Genomic DNA, 22,950 nt, shown 5'->3' on the forward strand with positions numbered 1-22,950 from the left:
CCGCTGGAATGTCAGTCAGTGGCGAGCATGAACCGGGACTGCCGCGGCAGGAGTATGGCAGTGCTGCACCCCGGTTTCTCAGGATTCTTTTCCAGAATCTCCCTCATGTGTTCTCCTAAATGGATTCTAAACTGTTGTTTAGTCTTACCGATGTATATCTTTTTACATGGACAGGTTAGCATGTAAATGACCCTGGTTGTTGCACAATTACTAAAACTTTTGATCTCAAAATTTGTTTTGTTTTGGGAGTCACTAAAGGTAGCTGTCCTGTGTACATATGGACATACTTGGCAATGTCTGTAAGGGAACATCCCTTTACTTCTCAGAAACTGGGACAGCCAGGAGGTATCAGTGCTTTTGATGTGTTCCGATTGAATCAAGCTATCACCCAAATTCCTGGCACTTCTTGCCACCATTTTTGGGGCGGGCCTTACTATCTGAGCTATGCCAGGAGTGTTTGTGAGGATACCCCAATGTTTCTGTAAGATGGATCTAACCGTGTCCCATTGGGTACCAAATTGTGTGATAATCCTCACTGGATCAGGGTTTGTAGTCAGAGGGAAAGTGGGGGGAACCTTTTTAGTTTTAGGCAAAAGGGCTGAGCAGTCCCAATCTGCAGCCTCTTCTGATTTGTTTATGGGAATATCCACGTCCCCGAAAACGCTTATACAGCTTGTCACTTTCTTGTCTGTAATCCTCTACATTGAAGCAATTGTGCCTAATGCGGAGGAATTGACCTACTGGGATACTATCCTTTAGCCATTGTGGATGGTGACTATGTGCTCGCAACAGTGTATTGGCTGAGGTCTCATTCCAGAAGGTGTGAGTCACTAAGGACAGGTCCTTTATACCAATTGAAAGGTCCAGAAAGGAAATCCTTTCACGGTCCCATACATAAGTTAGTTAGATGTTATGGTCGTTGGAATTTAAGATGTCGATAAATTGTGTGAGCGAGCTCTCATCCCCTCTCCAGATGACAAACACGTCATCGATGTACCTGAGCCACGTATGAATGTGGCTCAGGTACATCGGCGAGATGTAAACCAAATCCTCCTCCCATAGCACCAAATGAAGGCACGCATATGCCAGGGCCCAAGGTGCCCCCATGGAGGTACCATTGGTTTGTTGGTAAAAGGTGGACAGAAATTGGAAACAGTTGTTGTTAAGGTCAAAGGTCAAGAGATCCACCAAAAATTCATTCTGGGGTCCACAGTTGGGAAAGTGTTTCTCAAGAAAGATCTCTACCGCTGTAATCCCCCACTCATGGGGAATCGACGTATAGAGGGATTCCACGTCGATCCCCACGAGTAGGAGCTCCCCCTGCAGATCAATCTCAGCGATGTGACCCAAGACATCGCCAGTATCTCTGACATATGACCTAAGATCGATCACCATTTCCTTGAGGAGGTTGTCCAAATATTTTCCCACCCTCTCCAAAGGGCCCTTGATAGCTGAGACGATCGGTCTCCAAGGGGGATTCACCAAGGACTTGTGCGTCTTGGGAATAATGTAAAATATTGGTACATTAAATTCCTTAACCGTAAGGTAATCCAACTCACGTCTACTCAGGAGTCCCGCCTCCCCTGCCATATTAAGTTTGGTGTTAAGATTAGTGATAAGTTTAGGGAAAGGGTCACTAGATAGTTTTTTATATTTTCTTGTGTCGCCCAAAAGACTAAACACTTCCTTCTCATAATCTTTTTCATTTAAGAGTACCACATTCCCACCTTTGTCACTCTTTTCTATCACTATCTGCTGGGCTTCTGAAAGTTCCCTGATGGCTTTACGTTCCCCCGGGGGACAAGTTGTCCTTGGTCCTGGAGTCCCAGTCGACTTTTGCCAAGTCCATTTGTATCATGTCCAGGAAAAGGCCTAACCACTTGTTTTTGTTAAGTGGGGGTATCTTACTGGACTGCCTCTTATATGGACCACTCTCTGCCTCCTCCACCGCATTTTCCTCCAGGCTGGAATTGAGGATTCCGAGCATTTCCTCCTCCCTACTGTTGGCAGTATTGGGCCCCTCTCTGGGTGTAAATTTGCTGGTGTGGAGAAAACGGAGAAAAACCTTTCAAAGGAATAGAGTGACATCTTTGAAGACTGTAAACTCATCCATCTGATTGGTGGGCGAAAAAGACATACCGCCAGTTGACGTCAGTTCCGTCCAGACTTCGCGCTACGGCGTCATCCCCCATGGAGGTTTGCGGGCCTGCACACTAAGGGATGGAAGACGACCGGTAGGTCAAGGCTACTACAAAGGAGAACCTCTAGGTGCATGCCTATGGACTCACACCTGTCTGCCAGCACAGTGCACCTTTTAGTGACAGTACACGGATGTCACGAGTACCCAGTGGGAGCAGAGCATAGTGGATAATACGCACCGCCTCCGAAGTGTCTGATAGTACTCACCCGTGACCCGGAAGGGGTAATGTACTACGATGTCCCCACTTTCTCTTTACCACTGACATTATCATCAATGTTGCTCATTGCTGATGCTGATTTCTGATTTAATATCTTCTCATCAGTATACTTGTACAGTATATACCGGTACTTATAGACTTTGTCATCACTAACGCATGATCAATTGTTCCAACTTGCTCAGCGCTACCAACAGACAATATACGGGACTACTTTCCCAGCACAGTCCATCTAGGATCGTCAGTGTACCTATCACCTTTTCCTCCCCTTGCCCACTCCTTCCCTCGTTTGGCTCGAGCCCTCCCCGGGGGGTTGATGTCAGCCTAATTGCCACACTCAGCAATTGCTGGATACCCCCATTGGTGGTTGGCTGGGCAGACATCAATTTCCCCTGCGTCCGGACGCCGATGTTTGTCATTTTTGTTATATGTTGTTTTGTCCCCCAGTCTGGAGTTGTACCGACTGACCCCTACAGGCCAGTCGGCAATTTGTACCAAGGGTAGTTTAGCCAATGGTTTATATTCTTTTATCCATGTGTTTTTGTACCGCTTGAATACATTGTTGAATATATATCTAGTATGTGTATTGCTCTTCAGTAAGCCCCATCTTCTTCTTGGTCCCCCCTCTGTTTGGGACATGTAGGTTTTGTTAGGTTCGGTTCCTTTGGACCTCTTAGCCTAGGCTCGGACACTGGGTGTGTGGATATCAACCCCTTCACCGGTGAGGTAAACAAGACACATACACAGATAGTACGTGAATCATGAATACAATTTAATGCGTGCTTGGAGATTGAATATATAGGGTAACTGTCACGTATTCCACTCGTAGGTGGACCAATCAAAATACAAGTTAAAGTTATACATCATAGCATCATAACATGACTTTTCTGACTTCTCTTTGTGTGTTACCACACAGCTTTCTTTAGCATACTTCCTTGGTTCTCATCCTGTATAGACTAAGCTTGTGCGTCACTACAAGCAGAAGCGTATAACCACATTCTAATAATTCAAATGTCAAGCGTCTGTGGCTGAAACAAATGTATGATGGTATGATATGGTATGATAATGCTATGTGACTTGATCAATGACGTCTAGATAGACGACATGATCAGGTTTTTTGTTTTTTTTTCATATCTCAACCTCACCTGTGCCCAGCAATGCAGCCTCACCAGTACCCACATCTCAGCCTCACCAGTGCCCAGCAATGCAGCCTCACCAATGCCCAGGAATGCAGCCTCACCTGTGCTTAAATCTCTGCTTCATCTGTGTCGGGGATCAGAGAGGAGATTAAGAAGAGAGCTAGCCGAATCATCACACAGGCCGGCGTTGCCCACTGTGACAGCTTTAATTTGAATCGCTGGGTGCCCACTGTCACATAAGTCCTGCCTCCTAGATCGACTCTCACCTATGATAGGCACACATGTCCCAGCATTGGACAAGTGTGCTGTCTGTCAAAGGAGCCAGGAGGTGGGACTTTATGTGACATCAGGCACCCAGCAATTCAAATTAAAGCTGACACAGCAGGCGACACCGGCCTGACACCCGCCAGTGTGTGGCACACGGGGCGGACTGCCCCCCCTTCTGTCTCAGCACCCGCCCTGCAGTCCAGGGACAGGCTGGCTCCGGGAACTGTGTCCTCATTCCGGGGTCTGTCCCCAGAAACCGGAGACAACTGGTCACCCTACGGTAAGAGACTTGGGGCTATGGGCCCCAGATTCGGGGCTATAGCCCCAGAAGCCACACTCTAGCAATGCCACTGGTGCCACATCCCAGGTATCGTAGAAACAACATTTGAAGGTTCACCTTCAGAAATAGAGGGACTTTTGAGGCACCATACTCATGTCAATGACCCAATTAGATAAAACAATGCATTTATTCATGGATAATTTGCATTGAAGGAATCCTTTCCTGGAGCAAAATTTCTGTCAAGTGCCGGTATGCCATTACACAAGTGCATTTGACTCTTTACTCCATGTATTCGAGTCTTCGCATTATGAAAAGCGCTTATTTAAATATGGTGGTGGAACACTGAGTGAAGTCACTGCTTACGGATCATCTTTTGTCCAACATAGATATACTTTTGGGTGATCTCCTAAATGAAGTTTGGGGATTTTTAAATTTAATTTATTTACTTTTGGACTTTATTCGCCTCACCATTACACACATTTTTTATTTTATTACATTATCACTACCATTTTGTATACCATTTAGTTGTTATTGTATCACTTTTATTTACTTGTTAACATATCCTATATGGCACTGCACATATTTTTATATTTATTCAATTTCATTAAAATAAATGGTAGACTAAGACCTAGTCACTATAAAAATTTTTTTACAAATGCATTCATACACCAAATATTAAAATCAATACAGATGCGTGAATAATGGTTTCTCCTGCTTATCATTTCCGACGTGTTTTGCAGTCCTCAACTGCTTCATCAAGGAATATCACATCGAACAAGGATATAACAGCCACTAACCTTAAAGGAGGTATCATATAAAGAATCTAGATACCAATCCCCCAACAAACAAGGTGGGAAGGTAGGTTGGACACTGGACCAGACAGAAGGGAGGCAGGGGCCACAACCGGCCACACGAGCACCGCAGCATGTGTTGGTGCAGTAAAGTGTCCAGCCAGGCCAAGAAGCGAGCAGCGGCAATTGTGCAGTAAGATTAATAATTGGTTACTGAGAGGCAAAATGCCCAGTGAGGTGGATGGCCAGCAGCAGCGCTGTAGACAGAGATCCTCCAGCGGGTAGTCCGAGTCTGCTAATCTGCAGTTTGCACCCTGAAAGTTTTCAAGTCAGAAAATCAGCACAACAGCCAGAAAAATAGCATTTTCAGAAGGAGGTCCTCAATAACAGCCCCTATATTTTTCTCTTTAATGTCATCCTTCCTACTTTGGTAGTTTTGAAAAACACTTCTTGACTGTGGCTGGAAAACTGCATTGGTGACATTGAGGAAATAACCTTTTTCTTTTATGTTTTTGAGTTTGCAATTCAAATGTTTTTATTCATTTAATAGAGTGTAAAGGATTATGTGTCATGAGCCAGAAAGGTCCATTCTTCATCTTCAGTCAGAGAAACAGTAGTTATTTCATTGTACTCAGAGTGAAGTGATTAGCTTAGAGGTTCATCCTAGCAACAGGGAACAAGCTTGTAAACAGAGAACAGAAGAGAAATAATAGAGAAACTGCTTGTGCACTTTCATGCTTTCTCCCCGATAAGATCATTTTCAAGCTACGTCTGGAACATTGCAACATTTTGAGGCTATAATAGGGCAGCAGAGAAAAAAATAGATGAGTCTCGCTGACAGCAAGTGATGGGTAATGCTATTCTGCTTCTATCTCGTTTAACACATTGCTTATAAATTTGAGATCATGTCGTCCCACAAATACATGATCAGAGTTATTTACATAAGTTATTTGAAGTATGTCAGTTATGGACAGGGGGTTTATAATGCATTCTGTATGCTGTATCAGCGTCTATTGTGCTGGGGATTTGGATCTAATCCAGTGACCACAGTAAATAGGCCATTCTTCATCGATTATACAGATAGGTATGCTTATTTCACCATCCTAATCTTGCCCTCTGTTTGATTACAGGATCTAAAATGTATTTATTTATGTATTCAGCAAATAGTATCTCTCTTTCTTTATATGTTTTGCCAATTGTCCCTATCTGCCTATTTCTCTATATTTATTTTCCTATTGAACTCCTATTCATTTCCTATTGTATACATATGAAGATTTGTATTATTTAAGGCCCTGTTCACACTGATGTGGTGTGGAATTCGCAGCAAAATCTGTGCGGTTTCTGCACTACATCAAAATCGCACCCCGTTCATGCGAACGTGTATATGTTAATTACACCCCCAAATCTGTTTGCAAAAGGCAGTGCGATTTGCAGAATTTGATTGCATGGGTGTGAACATCCAATGTGGTCTGATTCTGGGGCAGAAGAAAAGGGTCCTGCGCGATTTTGGTGTGGACGCGATGCAATTTGAGCCATACAGCACTGCATTCCTGTTCAAATCACATACTATTCTACAGCAGTGCGATTCCTGTTCAGATCGCATGTGGTTCCCGCACCGCATCTACTGTGAACTGGGCCTAAGACTTCCTTGTTTCTATACAGCAGGGTTTGTCAACCAGGGTTCTGCCGGTTCAACCAGCAGATTCCTATCCACCCAATGGCGCTTTCAGTATTACGTGTTCCGGATGCCCAGAAGAATGGGAGGAGAGGATCGGGACAAGGAAACAGTGGGCATGTGGTTCCAACTGTATTGGCTGCTTAGGCCCACCCCTTGCACCTAAATTAGTAGCTTTGGTTATGCCAGGTGAGGTGGGCTTAGCTACCACTCTGCTCTCACTCTAAGGATCCATTCACATGGCCATAACAATTTTACTGATGTTATGACATATGTGTTTTCTAGGAAAAAAGTTCCTGCGTAATCATCAGTAAAATACTTATGTATAGCTGCGTTTAAACGCATAAAGATGCATATGTGTACATAATGGTTTATTTTCCCCTTTGCTTAGACTTACCGTAATTTACACACATACAAACAAGCATACATGCGTTTATACCCGTAAGTGCGTAAAGTGTGTGTTCTTAGGGGCAGATTTTTGGATTCTGTGCTACGGATCTGAAAGCAGCACATGTTTATGCACCTGTGTGAATGGCTCCATTGAAAACAACGCAGCGGTGTTCAGTTCCGTAATGAAAAAAAACAAAAGTTTATTATGTTGCAGCTTAGCAATTCTTAGAAGTGCTGGTTACATACTTTTTTTCTTTAATTCTCACCTGGTGATCTACCCAGTAAGTCTGTAATTTTTCAATTTTCTTTAACAGACCAAGCTGTTCAGTAAAAGTGGCAGTTAGAGGATTGAGACAAACCATTTACCACTGACAGTGGTCAGCTTTTATTTATGTAAAACTTTTATACCAAAAAAGAAGAAATTGTGTTTTCTCCTGTGAATCGGAGTAATCACAGGATACAAGCTCCATAAGAAAGAAATAAAAGGCAGTGATCAGTGGAGGAAGAACAAGATGGGGCATAAGGGATTGTGTCGGCAGTCCTCTCCACTGCTGGAATTGGAAACAATCTCAGTTTGTCAACACAGCAGGGCTGGCAGCAATGATGGAGAAAGGAGCAGGAGTATGAGAAGAGTAAATATAGGAAATAGAGGAAGTCAATAAGAGAGGAAAAAACCTTTTTCCACTAAGCACTGAAGAAGCCCTGTTAGTGTTTCTGCTGAGGACCAATTCACCATTAGGACTATATTTATAAAAATGTCACTGTGCAAATGTCTGAGCAGGTGTCTCAAATAATCGCTGTAATTTTTCTAATATACTTATTTTCTATAATCATCAGCTCCATCTAGTGGCTATATTGAGGTATTTTCCTGACATACCTCAATCAGAAAATACTGCATTATGGTCACAATATGGAGGTGACAGGATATAATATATAATGATAGGATATAACATTACGAAATTCTAGGGATAATTTGTGATGTATTTGCGAATACTCAGATATTTGTGCAGACATTTTTTTGAAATAAATAGATCCTTAAGAGGGCTTTCACACTGAGCTGCCCCGGGCGTTGGCGGTAAATAGCGCCGCTTTACCTTCGTTTTAGCGGTACTATTCGGCCGCTAGCGGGGCGGTTTAAAGGGGTTAAATCCGCCCGCAAAACGCCGTTGGAGCGGCATTTTGCCATCGCTATCGCAGCGCTGCCCCATTGATTTCAATGGGGAACAGCGGTGGAGAAGCGGTGGAGGAGCTGTCCTTCACCGCTGGCAGGACTTTTTGTGACACCCTGCCAGCGCATCGCTCCAGTGTGAAAAGCCCTTGGGCTTTCACCCTGGAGTGAATGGAACTGCTTTTTTCAGGCGCTATACAGGCGCTATTTTTAGCATTGTAGCGCCTGAAAAACGCTGGCAGTGTAAAAGGGGTCTTAGTGTTTCCACTGAGCACCAATGCACCTTTAGTCTGTTTGTTAAAACATTTGTTGCAGAAATGTCAGAAATATTTATGCAAGATGAATAAAATGTTTTGCTTTTTTTTTACTAGATTATTTCCCATGGGTCGTCATCTCCATCTAGTGGCCAAAATGCAATATAGTTTTTTTTTATGAGAACACTATACTACATTTTGGCCACTAGGTGGAGCTGACAATCCTAGCATTAACCTCTTAGAAAAAAAACACCAGCAATTTTCTTCTACTCGCATGACTGCTTCTAACATTGTGCAACAATTTTTTTTTACAAAGAGATTCCTTAGTGTTAATGTAAATTTTATTTCTGATGCTTTTTTTTAAATTAATATAGCTACATCTTTCCAATCAAGCTAATATCTCATAAGCTGTGCATCAGAAAATTATTTCTGGGGTTTCACAAGACCTGAGAAGTTGACAGGTTGTGAAAGACTGCTCTATTGGGTGGTATAAGATTTCTTTCAGATTTCAGTGGCACATATAACTCCATTGCTTCTTAATCATTTAGCCTTAATCTATTTTCCCTATGCAGTTATCACTTTTAATTCATATCAATTCTAACACAAAGCTCATTCAGATAGGCGTCATTCTGCTTAGCTGTAAAAGTTATTTTAACTGTGTTCAATAAATGTAATCTATTGACCATTTCCTCAAATGCGTAAATGACACATGGGTGTGCAATATCTATTTCTTTACATACAGTAGTTAACTATTACTTAAAGCGGACCTTCAGTTATTTTTTCAACTTTCCATATATTAAATCTTCTGCCCTTGTTTTTTAAACTTTGGCTAGTAAAACATTTTTTTTCTACCAGTAAATACCTTATACAGCCCACTTCCTATTTCTTGGCTGGTCATTAGTTTAGGCTTATGACATCATGCACAGATCTCTTTGCCAGGAAGGGAGGGGGATGAGTCATAAGAGGGCCAATGAGAGCTGTAGAGCTGGAGATGTGTGTCTGTAAATCCGGGAAGTGAACAGGCAGCAGCTTCAGCTGCCCACAGTTAAAATGAATGCAGCTAGACTTAGTGGAGGGAGATTTCTGCAGCATATTTGGCAAGTACAGAGTCACAATATATATAAAATAATATGCAAAGTGATTGGAGGAAAGCTTCAGAATGGCAAAGGTGACAATTTTCTCATGAAATATTCAGTTTCTTAGAAAGCAAAAACTAAATGGCTGCATTTTTTTTTTTTATTCATGTGCATATTCCAAAGAATCTAATAAATAAGATATCAAGTTTTTACTGCGGTCCGTGTCCCCATTGCAGAGAATCACCCTATCTATTTGTCATGGGTTACCATTGTCACATTGAATTAAAGTGCATAAAAAGAAGGTATATACCGAGCTAATTTGGGTGACAGTGAAACAAAAAGTGATTGGGAGAGACTGCAGCTAGGAGATATAATCCAAGTAGCAACAAACATAATATATAAAATTGCGCTAATCAAAATGTGTATTTATGAAATATATTAAATAATATGCTTGTAGTGTTGTGGCACACTAACCCATAAACAAATCATATATGTTTGAAACAACAAAAGTGATATTTAGCACATAATCGGTTTAAATAAAAAAGCAAAAAAAACCCCAAAAAGAACAGTGACTGAGTCCTTTAAAAATAATAAAGTCCAAAGAGAAGCAGATATGAATTCTCCACCACCAAGTGATTTGATTAAACTTTTCTGTGATATACCACACACGGTAGGCTGGGACATTTTTTTCATGTTGCTACCAAAAAACGTAAATGTATTCTATTGGGATTTTATGTGATAGACCAACACAAATTGGCACATAATTGTGAAGTGTAAGGAAAATGATGATTTATGGGGCGTGAAACATGTTAGCTATCTTTCCTGTTCCTCCCTGTACATGAGGTGACTGCATTTGGATTTTATTTCTTCATATCAATAAAGATGTCTTCTATGGTGTGCGGCCGTCCAGGATATTTTTCTCTTTCCACAAGCTTGTGCAGAGCCAACACCTGTGAGTTCCATTAGGGCAGGTGTCTTGATACGGATTTGAGAGATTGGAGCGGCAATCTTTTGCTTATGTAAGGAAAATGATACATGGTTTTCAACATTTTGTACAAATAAATATCTGAAAAGTGTGGCATGCATTTGTATTCAGCCCCCTTTACTCTCATACCCCAAACTAAAATCTAATGGAACCAATTGCCTTCAGAAGTCACCTAATTAGGAAATAGAGTCCACCTGTGTGTAATTTAATCTCAGTATAAATACAGCTGTTCTGTGAAGCCCTGTACAAACAGCATCATGAATGCCAAGGAACACACCAGACAGGTCAGGGATAACGTTGTGGAGAAGTTTAAAGCAGGGTTAGGTTATAAAAAAATATCCCAAGCTTTGAACATTTCACCCAGCACCGTTCAATCCATCATCCAAAAATGGAAAGAGTATGGCACAACTGCAAACCTACCAAGACATAGCCGTCAAACCTAAACTAACAGGCCAGGCAAGGAGAGCATTAATCCGAGAAGCAGCCAAGAGGCCCATGGTAACTCTGCAGAGATCCACAGCTCAGGTGGAAGAATCTGTCCACAGGACAACTATTAGTTGTGCACTCCACAAATCTGGCCTTTATGGAAGGGTGCCAAGAACCCATTGTTGAAAGAAACCCATAAGAAGTCACATTTGCCGTTTGCGAGAAGCCATGTGGGGGACACAGCAAACATGTGGAAGACGGTGCTCTGATCAGATGAGACCAAAATTAAACTTTTTGGCCTAAAAGCAAAACGCTATCTGTGGCGGAAAGCTAACACTGCATATCATCCTGAACACACCGTCCCCACTGTGAAACATGGTGGTGGCAGCATCATGTTGTGGGGAGGCTTTTCTTCAGCAGGGGCAGGGAATCTGGTCAGAGTTGATGGGAAGATGGATGGAGCCAAATACAGGGCAATCTTAGAAGAAAATTTGTTAGAGGCTGCAGAAGTCTTTAGACTGGGGCGGAGGTTCACCTTCCAGCGGGACAACGACCCTAAACATACAACCAGAGCTACAATGGAATGGTTTCGATCAAAGCATGTTCATGTTTTAGAATGGCCCAGTCAAAGTCCAGATCTAAATTCAATTGAGAATCTGTGGCAAGACTTGAAAATTGCTGTTCACAGACGCTCTCCATCCAATCTGACAGAGCTTGACCTATTTTGCAAAGAAGAATGGGCTAAAATTTCACTCTCTAGATGTGGAAAGCTGGTAGACACATCCCCAAAAAGACTTGCAGCTGTAATTGCAGCGAAAGGGGGTTCTACAAAGTATTGACTCAGGGGGGCTGAATACAAATGCACGCCAAAATTTTGAAAATCATTTATCATTTTCCTTCCACTTCACAATTATGTGCCACTTTGTGTTGGTCTAACACATAAAATCTCAATAAAATACATTTACGGGTTTTGGTTGCAACATGACAAAATGTGGAAAATTTGAAGGGGTATGAATACTTTTTCAAGGCACTGTATCTCTAGGATGGTCAATTAGGCAGACAAAATACCTCTGTGGGTTATAATGACCACAAAGCTCCGGGATATTGGGGTGATTCCCTCCCCTCACGGCAGGATGTCCAAAATAACCAAGGGTAGGGGGTAATCATATAAAACTAAAAAAAAAATCTAATAGTGTAATACCGTAAGGATGGATTTATTGAAAAAATGGCCGATTGGCTACTTACAAGAGATAAAAAGAAAATGTGCATTGGATTAAAACAACTGCCGGCAAGCGACAAAGCATACACCCGAACTCCAGGGATCACATGGGGCGTGATGGCATCAGCGTGTAGCACCGCCCGACATGTTTCGTCACACATGACATCTTCCTGGGGCACCGGCGATGCACTGAGCAAATGCTACAAATAGAACTTCAGGATACCAAGCTTCACTTTTTATGCGACGGCAATGGTATACAACAAAACCAAGCCTCCTTCCCATTTCTCACTATCTGCGGGATCGTATTTAAACCGTACAGACGTGTCGCGTATTAATCCACTGTATCGAACATAGTACTTACATAAATGGCTATAAGGCAGATAATAATAAAAAAAAGGCAGAAGATGATATGGTAAAAAATATTATTAAAAATGAATGTCTCTCCAGAATGACATAAGTCGGCACATAAACACTAAAGACTTCTAGAGGAGATCTCCGGTATTGGCCAAATGGTAGTACAACCAATATAAGTAGAGGTTTATTCATGAGACTTAAAAATCTCATGATTTCCGAAATTCGCACACAATGGGACATAGCTTTTCTCGAGCAATATGTGGCCGACACTATGGTCCCTAGAAGCCTTAGGTGGGATATTAGTCCCCAAAAGGGGGAATTAGAACTTGAAGAATGGTTCAAGTACTTCAATGAGGCAGGGTTTTTTTCTTTAATTTTGAATCCTAAGGAAGAAAGTAAATTAGTTTGCCTCGATGGAGAGATTACGCTTATTAAGGATGAGTTATCTCCCCATAGAGATGATAATGAATACAAGGAAAGATCCACTAATCTTAAAAAATTATTGGAGAAGGAGGAAAATGAACAGAAGAATACGAAAAGGAAGAAGTTTAATAGGGATGTAGGTGATTATAAAACAGGGTATCGTCTTTGATTGGCAGAACAAAATTCTGATCGCTCAAAGTGAATCAACACAAGTTATGGACACTGTCCCTCCTCCTCAGGGAGCGACGTATGGTCCTAATCAGATGGAGGGTTATCGCACTAAACCTCCTAACATTCCTAATCAGTGGCCCCTGGCCCCTAGAAGGCCATCCTATCGGACCACCACACCATGACCCCGCCCATCAGGACCTCCTCTTAAGGGCACTCAATACAGATCTCCATTTCCTAGGACAAAAAAATCTAAAATTGAACAATTGGAGACAAAATCAGGGATACCAACAGGATAATCATTCTCATAGTGGTCCTCCAAGGTGAACACAGGGTGATGATCAATATTACCATTACACTGCACCTATCAATAACAGGTTTTACCCATTACAAGATAGGGATTATTAGCAAACTATTATTCCCCTCAGAGAAGAAATAGAGGGGATAGATCTGGTGGCTATCCCCCTCAGCATTACAACACTCCACAAAGGGGAGCCAGAGTGGATAAGCCAGGATGGTATCATCCTCAACAACCTAAAGGTGGAAGGCCACCGTGGAATTCCCCACATCAACAGTACAATCAGGGTATTCCCAACATTGGGGTTTTCCCAGATCCAGACAGGGACAGTCCCATCCAATAGAACAAAGAGAGGAGTCAGAGGGGGGAGGGGGATCAAAGACAAAAAAGGAATAATTCGGGAGGGCATATATAATCTCAGTCGAATGGTCCTTACAGCAATTTTAGATAAGGGTTTAAAGTTCGCCCCTCCAAAAAACTTAACAAGTTCCAGACTTATATGGATATACAGTATCTCACAAAAGTGCGTACACCCCTCACATTTTTTGTAAATATTTTATTCTATTTTTTCATGTGAAAACACTGAAGAAATGACACTTTGCTACAATGTAAAGGAATGAGTGTACAGCTTGTATAACAGTGTAAATTTGCTGTCCCCTCAAAATAACTCAACACACAGCCATTAATGTCTAAACTGCTGGCAACAAAAGTGAGTACACCCCTAAGTGAAAATGTCCAAATTGGGCCCAAAGTGTCAATATTTTGTGTGGCCACCATTATTTTCCAGCACTGCCTTAACCCTCTTGGGCATGGAGTTCACCAGAGCTTCACAGGTTGCCACTGGAGTCCTCTTTCACTCCTCCATGACGACATCACAGAGCTGGTGGATGTTATAGACATTGTGTTTCTCCACCTTCCATATGAGGATGCCCCACAGATGCTCAATAGGGTTTAGGTCTGGAGACATGCTTGGCCAGTCCATCACCTTTACCCTCGGCTTCTTTAGCAAGGCAATGGTCATCTTGGAGGTGTGTATGGGGTCGTTATCATGTTGGAATACTGCCCTGCAGCCCAGTATCCAAAGGGAAGGGTATCTGCTTCAGTATGTCACAGTACATGTTGGCATTCATGGTTCCCTCAATCAACTGTAGCTCCCCAGTGCCAGCAGCACTCATGCAGCCCCAGACCATGAAACTCCCCCACCATGCTTGACTGTAAGCAAGACGCACTTGTTTTTGTACTCCTCACCTAGTTGCTGCCACACACGCTTGACACCATCTGAACCAAATAAGTTTATCTTGGTCTCATCAGACAACAGGACATGGTTCCAGTAATCCATGTCCTTAGTCTACTTGTCTTCAGCAAACTGTTTGCGGACTTTCTTGTGCATCATCTTTAGAAGAGGCTTCCTTCTGGAACAACAGCCATGCAGACCAATTTGTTGCAGTGTGTGGCATATGGTCTGAGCACTGACAGGCTGACCCCCCATCCCTTCAACCTCTGCAGCAATGATGGCAGCACTCATAGGCCTATTTCCCAAAGACATGGATATGACGCTGAGCACGTGCACTCAACTTCTTTGGTCGACCATGGCGAGGCCCGTTCTGAGTGGAACCTGTCCTGTTAAACCACTGTATGGTCTTGGCCACCATGCTGCAGCTCAGTTTCAGGGTCATGGCAATCTTCCTATAGCCTAGGCCATCTTTATGTAGAGCAACAATTCTTTTCTTCAGATCCTCATAGAGTTCTTTGCCATGAGGTACCATGTTGAACTTACAGTGACCAGTATGAGAGAGTGAGAGAGATAACACTAAATTTAACACACCTGCTTCCCATTTACACCTAAGACCTTGTAACACTAACCAGTCACATGACACTGGGGAGGGAAAATGGCTAATTGGGCCCAATTTGGACATTTTCACTTAGGGGTTGCCAGCGATTTAGACATTAATGGCTGTGTGTTGAGTTATTTTGAGGGGACAGCAAATTTACACTGTTATACAAGCTGTAAACTCACTACTTTACATTGTAGCAAAGTGTCATTTCTTCAGTGTTGCCACATGAAAAGATAGAATAAAATATTTACAAAAATGTGAGGGGTGTACTCACTTTTGTGAGATAGTGTACATAGGCTTACAAGATAACTGAACGTCAAACGCTATCTATTATGTAATCCCATTGGGGATATTAGAAATGTTTCTAATGATATCCAACATTCAAGACTCTCTAATGCATCATTGTTCAATCCCCCTGGGGGACTAGCCCCTTCATTAAAAGTCTTTAGGGATGTCCTTCTTAGAGATATGGACAATTTGAAATTCAAAAATGTTAACAGTCAAAAGAGTTACAGGAAGGTTTGACCAATTGTGTTTACAAAAGAGTCTCAATATTCGACCAGCGGATAAGGGGGGGATCGTAATCCTAGACATGTGCGATTACTTGACAGAATTAGAAAAAATAGTAGCGAACCGGGAGACCTATACACCTCTTCGTTCTGATCCCTGCTACATGTTCAAAAAGGAATTAGAGAAAATCGTTAATAGAGGTCATGCTTTAGATATACTAAATAAAAAAGAAAAAGCCTTTTTAGTCCCGATGGCTCCCCATACCACCATTATCTACTACCTTCTAAAAATTTACAAAGACCCTGTTCACTCACCCGGTCACCCTATCATGAGTAGAATAGATTCCATTACATCACGAGTAGGGAAGTACGTGGACCTTTAGCCTCTTGTTAGGACTCTTGTTAGGACTCTCCCTTCCTAGATTAAGGATAGTAGACGATTAACCTATCAAAGAATTGTGCTTATGGAGAGGGAGTTTGGCTTGTAACTGCCGACGTCACATCCCTTTATACTATTATTCCACATCACTGGGGAATTTCCTTGCTGGGATACTATTTGGAGAGAGATTCAATGTTACCCTCCCAACAACGAACATTCATTATGGAGTTATTAAAGTTTGCTGCAACATTTAATTACTTTTGGTTCAATAAGGAACTTTTTCTTTAAAATAGGGGTGTGGCGATAGGGGCTAAATTTGCCCCCAGCCTAGCCAATCTATTTACGGAAAAATGGGAGGAGGATGTCATCTATGCCCAAGATAGACCTGAGTTGGTCCTATGGGCTAGGTACATTGATGACGTCCTCTTCCTTTGGAATGGTTTCCGTGAATCTCTGGGAACCTTTATGGAATCCCTCAGTATTAATGATAGGGGGTTGAATTCAAATATGAGGCTTACCAACACTCAATACATTTCTCAGATCTTAAGATTTTGGCAGAAGGGGAAGACTTTTGACCTCTACCTACTTCAAACCAACTGATAGAAATTCCTTTATTCCCAGGGACAGTTGTCATCATAAGTCCTGGTTAGATTCAGTTCCCAAAAGTCAATATATACGTTTAGGACGTAATTGTAGTAAAACTCAAGATTTTGAAACACAGGCTGCGGTTTTAACGGATAGATTCATTAGCAAGGGATATTCAGTTGAGACCCTTGACCAGACAGTATTAAATACTCAGTTAATTGATAGGGATGCATTGCTGTCTCTTCAGCACTGTTTCTTCAGCATTACCAAATAAAAAAGTTTGTACGTGGACACTCGCATATACTTAACCACCTCAATACAAGGCACTTACACCCCCTTCCTGCCCAGGCCATTTTTCAGCTTTCAGCACTGTCACACTTTGAATGACAATTGCGCGGTCATGCTACACTGTAACCATGTGAATTTTTTATCATTTTATTCACACAAATAGTGCTTTCTTTTGGTGGTATTTAATCACTCCTGGGTTTTTTATTTTTTCCTAAAAAAAAAATTGTGGAAAAAAAAGAAAGTATTTCTTAGTTTCTGTCAGTAAATTTTGTAAATAAGTAATTTTTCTCCTTCACTGATGGATGCTGATGGGGCAGCATTGATGGGCGCTGATGAGACAGCACTGATGGGTACTGATGAGGTGGCACTTATGGGCATTGATGAGGTGGCACTTATGGGCACTGATTAGGTGGCACTGATGAGGAGGCATGAATATGCCGCACTTATGGCCACTGATAGGTAGCACTGATGAGCACTGATAGGCGGCACTGATGGGTGGCACTGGTGGGCACTGGGCACAGATAGACGGCACTGGTGGGCACGAATAGGTGGCTTGGATGGGCACTGATGGGCATTGATGGGTGGCATTGATGGGCAGCAGTGATGAGCATTGATGGGCACCAGTGGTGGGCATTGATGGGCAGCACTGATAGCCAGCACTGACTGGCATCACAGATGGGCACTGATTGCTGGCACTTGTGGGCACTGATTGTGCCAGTTGTGGGCACTGCTTGGCACTGATTGCTGGCAGTGGCATTGCTGGCATTTCTGGCACGTTATTGTAATCAGGGCACTGATAATCAGTGCCCTGATTACATCCCTACATGTCCTCTGTGAGGAGATGCCACTGATCAGCTCTCCTCTCCTCACACTCTGTCAGTGTGAGGCGAGGAGCGCAGATTACCGGCATCTCTGTGTTTACACGTGACCGGCTGAGATTGGACACAGCCGATCACATGGTTAAAGAGCCGCGGCTCTTTATGCAGATCGGGGTTGCGTCATGTCCTAGCAACGCGGCGCGGCCACAATGTGCCCCTGGGGGCACGCAAGAGTGGTCATTCTGGAGGGCTGTCATATGACGTCTACCCAGACCGAGAGCCACCCAACCGTCATTTGACGGCTGGCGGGTGGGAAGAGGTTAAAAATGACATTGCTTTGGGTAAGGCCCTTTCAGACCAACCTTGGGTAGTATTAAAAAGGAATTCCCCTATTGGTGGATTTTAAAGGCACATGTAAAAGAGTGTAGCGGGAGTATGTATAGTATAAACAGTAATTTATTGATTTGAAAACATAGTAAAAACATCAAGCAAAAATATAACAATTATAAGGAATGCGAGTGATGTACTTATACACAGATACAATGTTGATACCAATATTCTTTGCACTGACGCGTTTCGGAGTTACCTAGCCTCCTTCCTCGGGGGTGGATATAGGTTTACAGAAAATTATTAACACTGTGTAGGCTGACTTGGCATTCCAGAACAGCTAAAAACAAAGGCACTGACATTGTCTGTCTATCCAGCATATTCCTGATTACGGTAGATGGAAGTTCATTATCATATTATCAGTGCTGTTACTTCATGCGTAACAGTAAAGAATTTTTTACGTATAGATGTAGGTGAGTGGTATTTTCTTCAAAAAAGGAAGAAAAGCCCAAAAAGAGGGCATAAAAAGGTTTAAAAACCTGGAGCTCCACTGAGGCCGAGGGCGGGTCCTGATAATGGCTCAGTAGATGGCTCAAAGGGGTACGTAATAAATAACTGGTATTGGCTCGGTGGATATGTCTTGGATAGTTTTTAGCACCGAGAAACTGGATGTCTGCTCAGGCCGGAGCAGACATCCAGCTAAAAGTTGAACTATGAAAAGAATCCCTACATCTTTAGTCACACCATTTACCTATATTAAAATCTGTCCCACATTGCGCAGACAGCTGGATAGTAGAGAAATCTTCACTGCAGGGATGCCCGTCCTCCTGTCCCTGAGCCTCTGGCACTGCAATGGTTAACAGCTTCAGGTCTTTAGGCAGAACAGCAATACAGATGGTCTGACAGGGACACACCCTGTCCTTCCTCCTCCTCCATTGAGAAAAGTTCCTTCATTGATTACATTGCTTGTAACACGATCTGTGAATGGGGAAGTGAATCCTGTGACTGATCAGAGTCTTCACCAATCACAGATCATGTTACAAGCAATGTAATCAATGAAAAAACTTTTCTCAATGGAAAAAGAGGAGGGGGGGGGGGGCAGGGGGGTTGCAGCGTGTCTCCATCAGACCATCTGTACCTCTGTTCCGCCTGAAGAGCTGAAGCTGTTAACCATTGCAGTGTCTGAGGTTCAGGGGCAGGAAGAGGACAGGCATCCCTACAGTGAAGTTTTCTTCAGTCCAGCTGTCTGCACAAGTGGGACAGCATTTTTTTATTACAGGTAAGTGATGTGACCAAAGCTATAGAGATTTTAGCTTTAATCCACTCAACACAGACATTTCAATATGAATTGATTCCAGTTGTTTGAATCACCCACCGACTTCTTTTATCTCTCAGGGATTCCCATCCCTGTACTCTGCACCAGAGTTTTCAAGATGACTACTGTGGCCCTTATAAGGAGGTCTAATCTAAATTTTTCACTGACCATCCAGCAGCTATCGAATAATGGACCTCAACTCTGTCAATCTTTGCACAATGAGAAGCTAGTTTACAGGATACCCACCAGCTTCAAAAAAGGTTCTTTACATGACAGGCTCAAATGAATAAAAGATTTCAGCCCCTCTCATGGACTGGTTTTATGTGCCTTTAAGCCAAGAGAAGCAATATTAGCAGTTCAGGATTCCTGCGGGGTCTACTGGTAGCATTCTGTGCCCAGTCCTCCAGAATTCTCTTGATATCTAACTTCCCTCTGCAAACTAATGAACCAGGCCTTTCTTCTTGCATTAGTCTTCCCAATTCAGCAGGCCTAGGAGGCCCAGATAGACAGTATACATCCTTCCCAGAACAGAGCCTGAAAGGTTAGAGCTTTCTGAAAGTTCCGCCAATACTTAGTCTCCTTCTGAATGCATGTCAGGTCACCTTGAGGCTAGGTGACAGATGCACCACCACAGGTAGTGGACCCTACGGCTGACTGCTGCGGATGGGAGTCAAGGTGGTAAGGAAGACAGGGTCGCTGGAACACCAAGACGGATCCCACCAGGGTTAGAGCGTAAGATTCCCTAGGGCGTGGAGTCTAAGAGCCAGCAGGTGTTCACCAGAGTCTCTAGTGGTGAGGATTGACTGGGCTGCAACTGGCTCCAGGTCATGACCCCCAGGGTCCCCCAGCTCACGCCCACAGTAGGCAACAGGAGGATAAGGATAGTAAGGGAATAAGCCAAGGTCGGGGCCACAAGCAGACAAGGACAGCAGAGTTCATGCCAACAGTTCAGGGTCACAGACAGACAGGGATAGTCAGGGACACGCCAAAGGTCAGGGTCACGAGCAGGCAGGAATAGTTGAGAACACGCCAAGGTCGGTAACAGAAATAAATGTAGAGCTCACGGCAAGCAGGAACAGTAAGCCAAACACACAATGGATACACAATGGTTGATCAGCACTGCTGGCTTGCAGTGCACAGGTTAATATAGGGTTCCCCATAGGGCCTGGGGTGGGGCCATGCTTAGAGGAGAGGTTATAAAACCAGCCAGGTGTGAGTGGCTGGCCTCTTATGCCCCGTACACACGGTCAGATTTTCCGATGGAAAATGTCCGATCGGAGCGTGTTGTTGGAAATTCCGACCGTGTGTGGGCTCCATCGGACATTTTCCATCGGATTTTCCGACACACAAAGTTGGAGAGCAGGAGATAACATTTTCTGACAACAAAATCCGTTGTCGGAAATTCCGATCGTGTGTACACAAATCCGACGGACAAAGTGCCAGGCATGCTCAGAATAAATAAAGAGATGAAAGCTATTGGCCACTGCCCCGTTTATAGTCCCGACGTACGTGTTTTACGTCACCGCGTTCAGAATGATCGGATTTTCCGACAACTTTGTGTGACCGTGTGTATGCAAGACAAGTTTGAGCCAACATCTGTCGGAAAAAATCCATGGATTTTGTTGTCGGAATGTCCGAAGAAAGTCCGACCGTGTGTACGCCCTATTAGTCTGAACACATGAGGAGAAGGTAAGCTGACAGAGAAAGATTACTGTATAACCATGACAATGCACCACAGGCCATAAACCTCCTAGTAGTTGGCTGCAGGGAATATAACTATTCACACCTCAGGGTATAATCGCCTCCTACACTATTGCCAAGGACACACCCCAGCAGCAGGAAGAAGCAAACCATTACCTTAGTTTAGGAGAACCTACAGAAAAACAGACTACATCACCCCATGCAATAATAAATTAAAAATAGAAGCGTTTCTGAATATGGCAGGGCTGCTAAAAACATTTTCAGAAAGTACAGAAATTACTTGTTGATCTTGCCTGAAATGCACTGTACCTTTGAACTTAGATGAAAAGATAAAATAGTGTAAACTACTAATGTCCCATCCCTCATGTAATCGAGATAAACAAAGGCAGACATGTTTAAAATTCAGCCTGGGGCAAGCTTTGCTTCATCCATAGATATATTGGAGAGGTAAGTGTAGCCACCCAAGGGCAGAACCTTTGTTATTTGCAGGATTTCTAGGTAAAAGTAAAAGAAAAACCTAAAATATGAATGTAACTACCACATCTACAGACTAGTAAGATGCAATATATTAAGCACTTGAGCTCTGGAAGGTTTTACCACCTTCCTGACCAGGCCATTTTTTGCTATTTAGCAGTGCGCTACTTTAACTGGTAATTGTGTGGTCATGCAACACTGTACACAAACAGTGTAAAAAAAGACAGAAAAAAATAATTTTTTTTTACTTCAGCTCCTCCTTGATCGGCTGACATGAAAGGAATCAGGAAGTGCTCTGGAGCACAGGTTTAGGATGGTGTGAACGCCGCTGACTGGGGCTGCAGATCCGGCTTCAGGTGACACTATCACCCCACCACACATGAGTTTACTAAGGCATGTTTTTTATCATGAAATGTGAGTGTAATTCTTGTGGAGTTTAAGTTGTAATAAATCTTTTTAAAACAATATCACGCTATTGCAAGCCTCTATTGTTTCTACATGTGGCATATATGAGAGGAGGTTGCTGGTAACCAGGAGGAAGGGGTTGTTCTTGATTTGTACTCTAATGCCGCGTACACACGACTGGTTTTGCCGTCGGAATAAACTCCGAAGGTTTCTCCGACGGAACTCTGACGGAATTCCGCTCAAGCGGTCTTGCATACACACGGTCACACCAAAGTCAGACCGTCCAGTACGAGGTGACGTACAACACGTACGACGTGACTAGAAAAAGGAAGTTCCATAGCCAGAAGCCAATAGCTCCCGTCTTGTACTTGCTTCAGAGCGTGTGTCATTTTTGGTCCGTCGGAACAGCATACAGACGAGCGGTTTTCCCAATAGGAATTGGTTCTGTCGGAAATATTTAGAACATGTTCCATTTCTAGGTCCATCAGAATTTTCGGAATAAAAAGTCCGATGAGGCATACACACAATCGGAATAGAAGATGAAAAGCTTCTGTCTGACTTTTTCTGTTGGACATTCCGCTCGTGTGTACGCAGCTTAAGCCAAATAGTTACTACAGGAAGGAGGAATCACAGGAGGATCTTTTAAAGCTGTTAACATTTACTACAGGTTTTTATACAAAGCCCTTAAGGTAAGGGTACATCACATGGTGGAGGGGTTGTGTGCGCACCATCATCACTTTTATCTATGGTTTTATGATGGACTGTTAAAGAATCTGATTCAGCATATATATTAAGGATATTGTGCAGCACACGGAACATTTGCACTTTATTTTGGACATTATAAATAATTGAATGTTATTTGCACGTTTTTGGATTTGTTTTGTAAGATATATTTATTATTAATTTATTATATTAATTTATTTAATATTTTTTTTAGTAGATTTGTTCAATATATATATATATATATATTTTTTTACAGTCATTTCA

At 42.7% G+C, this 22,950-nt stretch overlaps 1 protein-coding gene across 3 annotated transcripts in view; it reads left to right on the forward strand.

Annotated features, from left to right (window-relative positions):
- The first annotated feature begins 5,548 nt into the window (after positions 1-5,548).
- The window catches only part of LOC141128315 (uncharacterized), a 162,043-nt gene continuing 144,641 nt past the window's right edge, over positions 5,549-22,950 (forward strand). For 2 of the 3 annotated variants that reach the window (XM_073615528.1, XM_073615530.1), the window contains exon 1: positions 5,549-5,742. The gene's annotated coding sequence lies outside the window, so the exon portion shown is untranslated. The remainder of the gene's footprint in view (positions 5,743-22,950) is intronic. The other variant, XM_073615531.1, reaches the window with a different exon arrangement.

The sequence above is a fragment of the Aquarana catesbeiana genome, linkage group LG02 (assembly GCF_042186555.1).
Source record: "Aquarana catesbeiana isolate 2022-GZ linkage group LG02, ASM4218655v1, whole genome shotgun sequence".
NCBI lineage: Eukaryota > Metazoa > Chordata > Amphibia > Anura > Ranidae > Aquarana > Aquarana catesbeiana.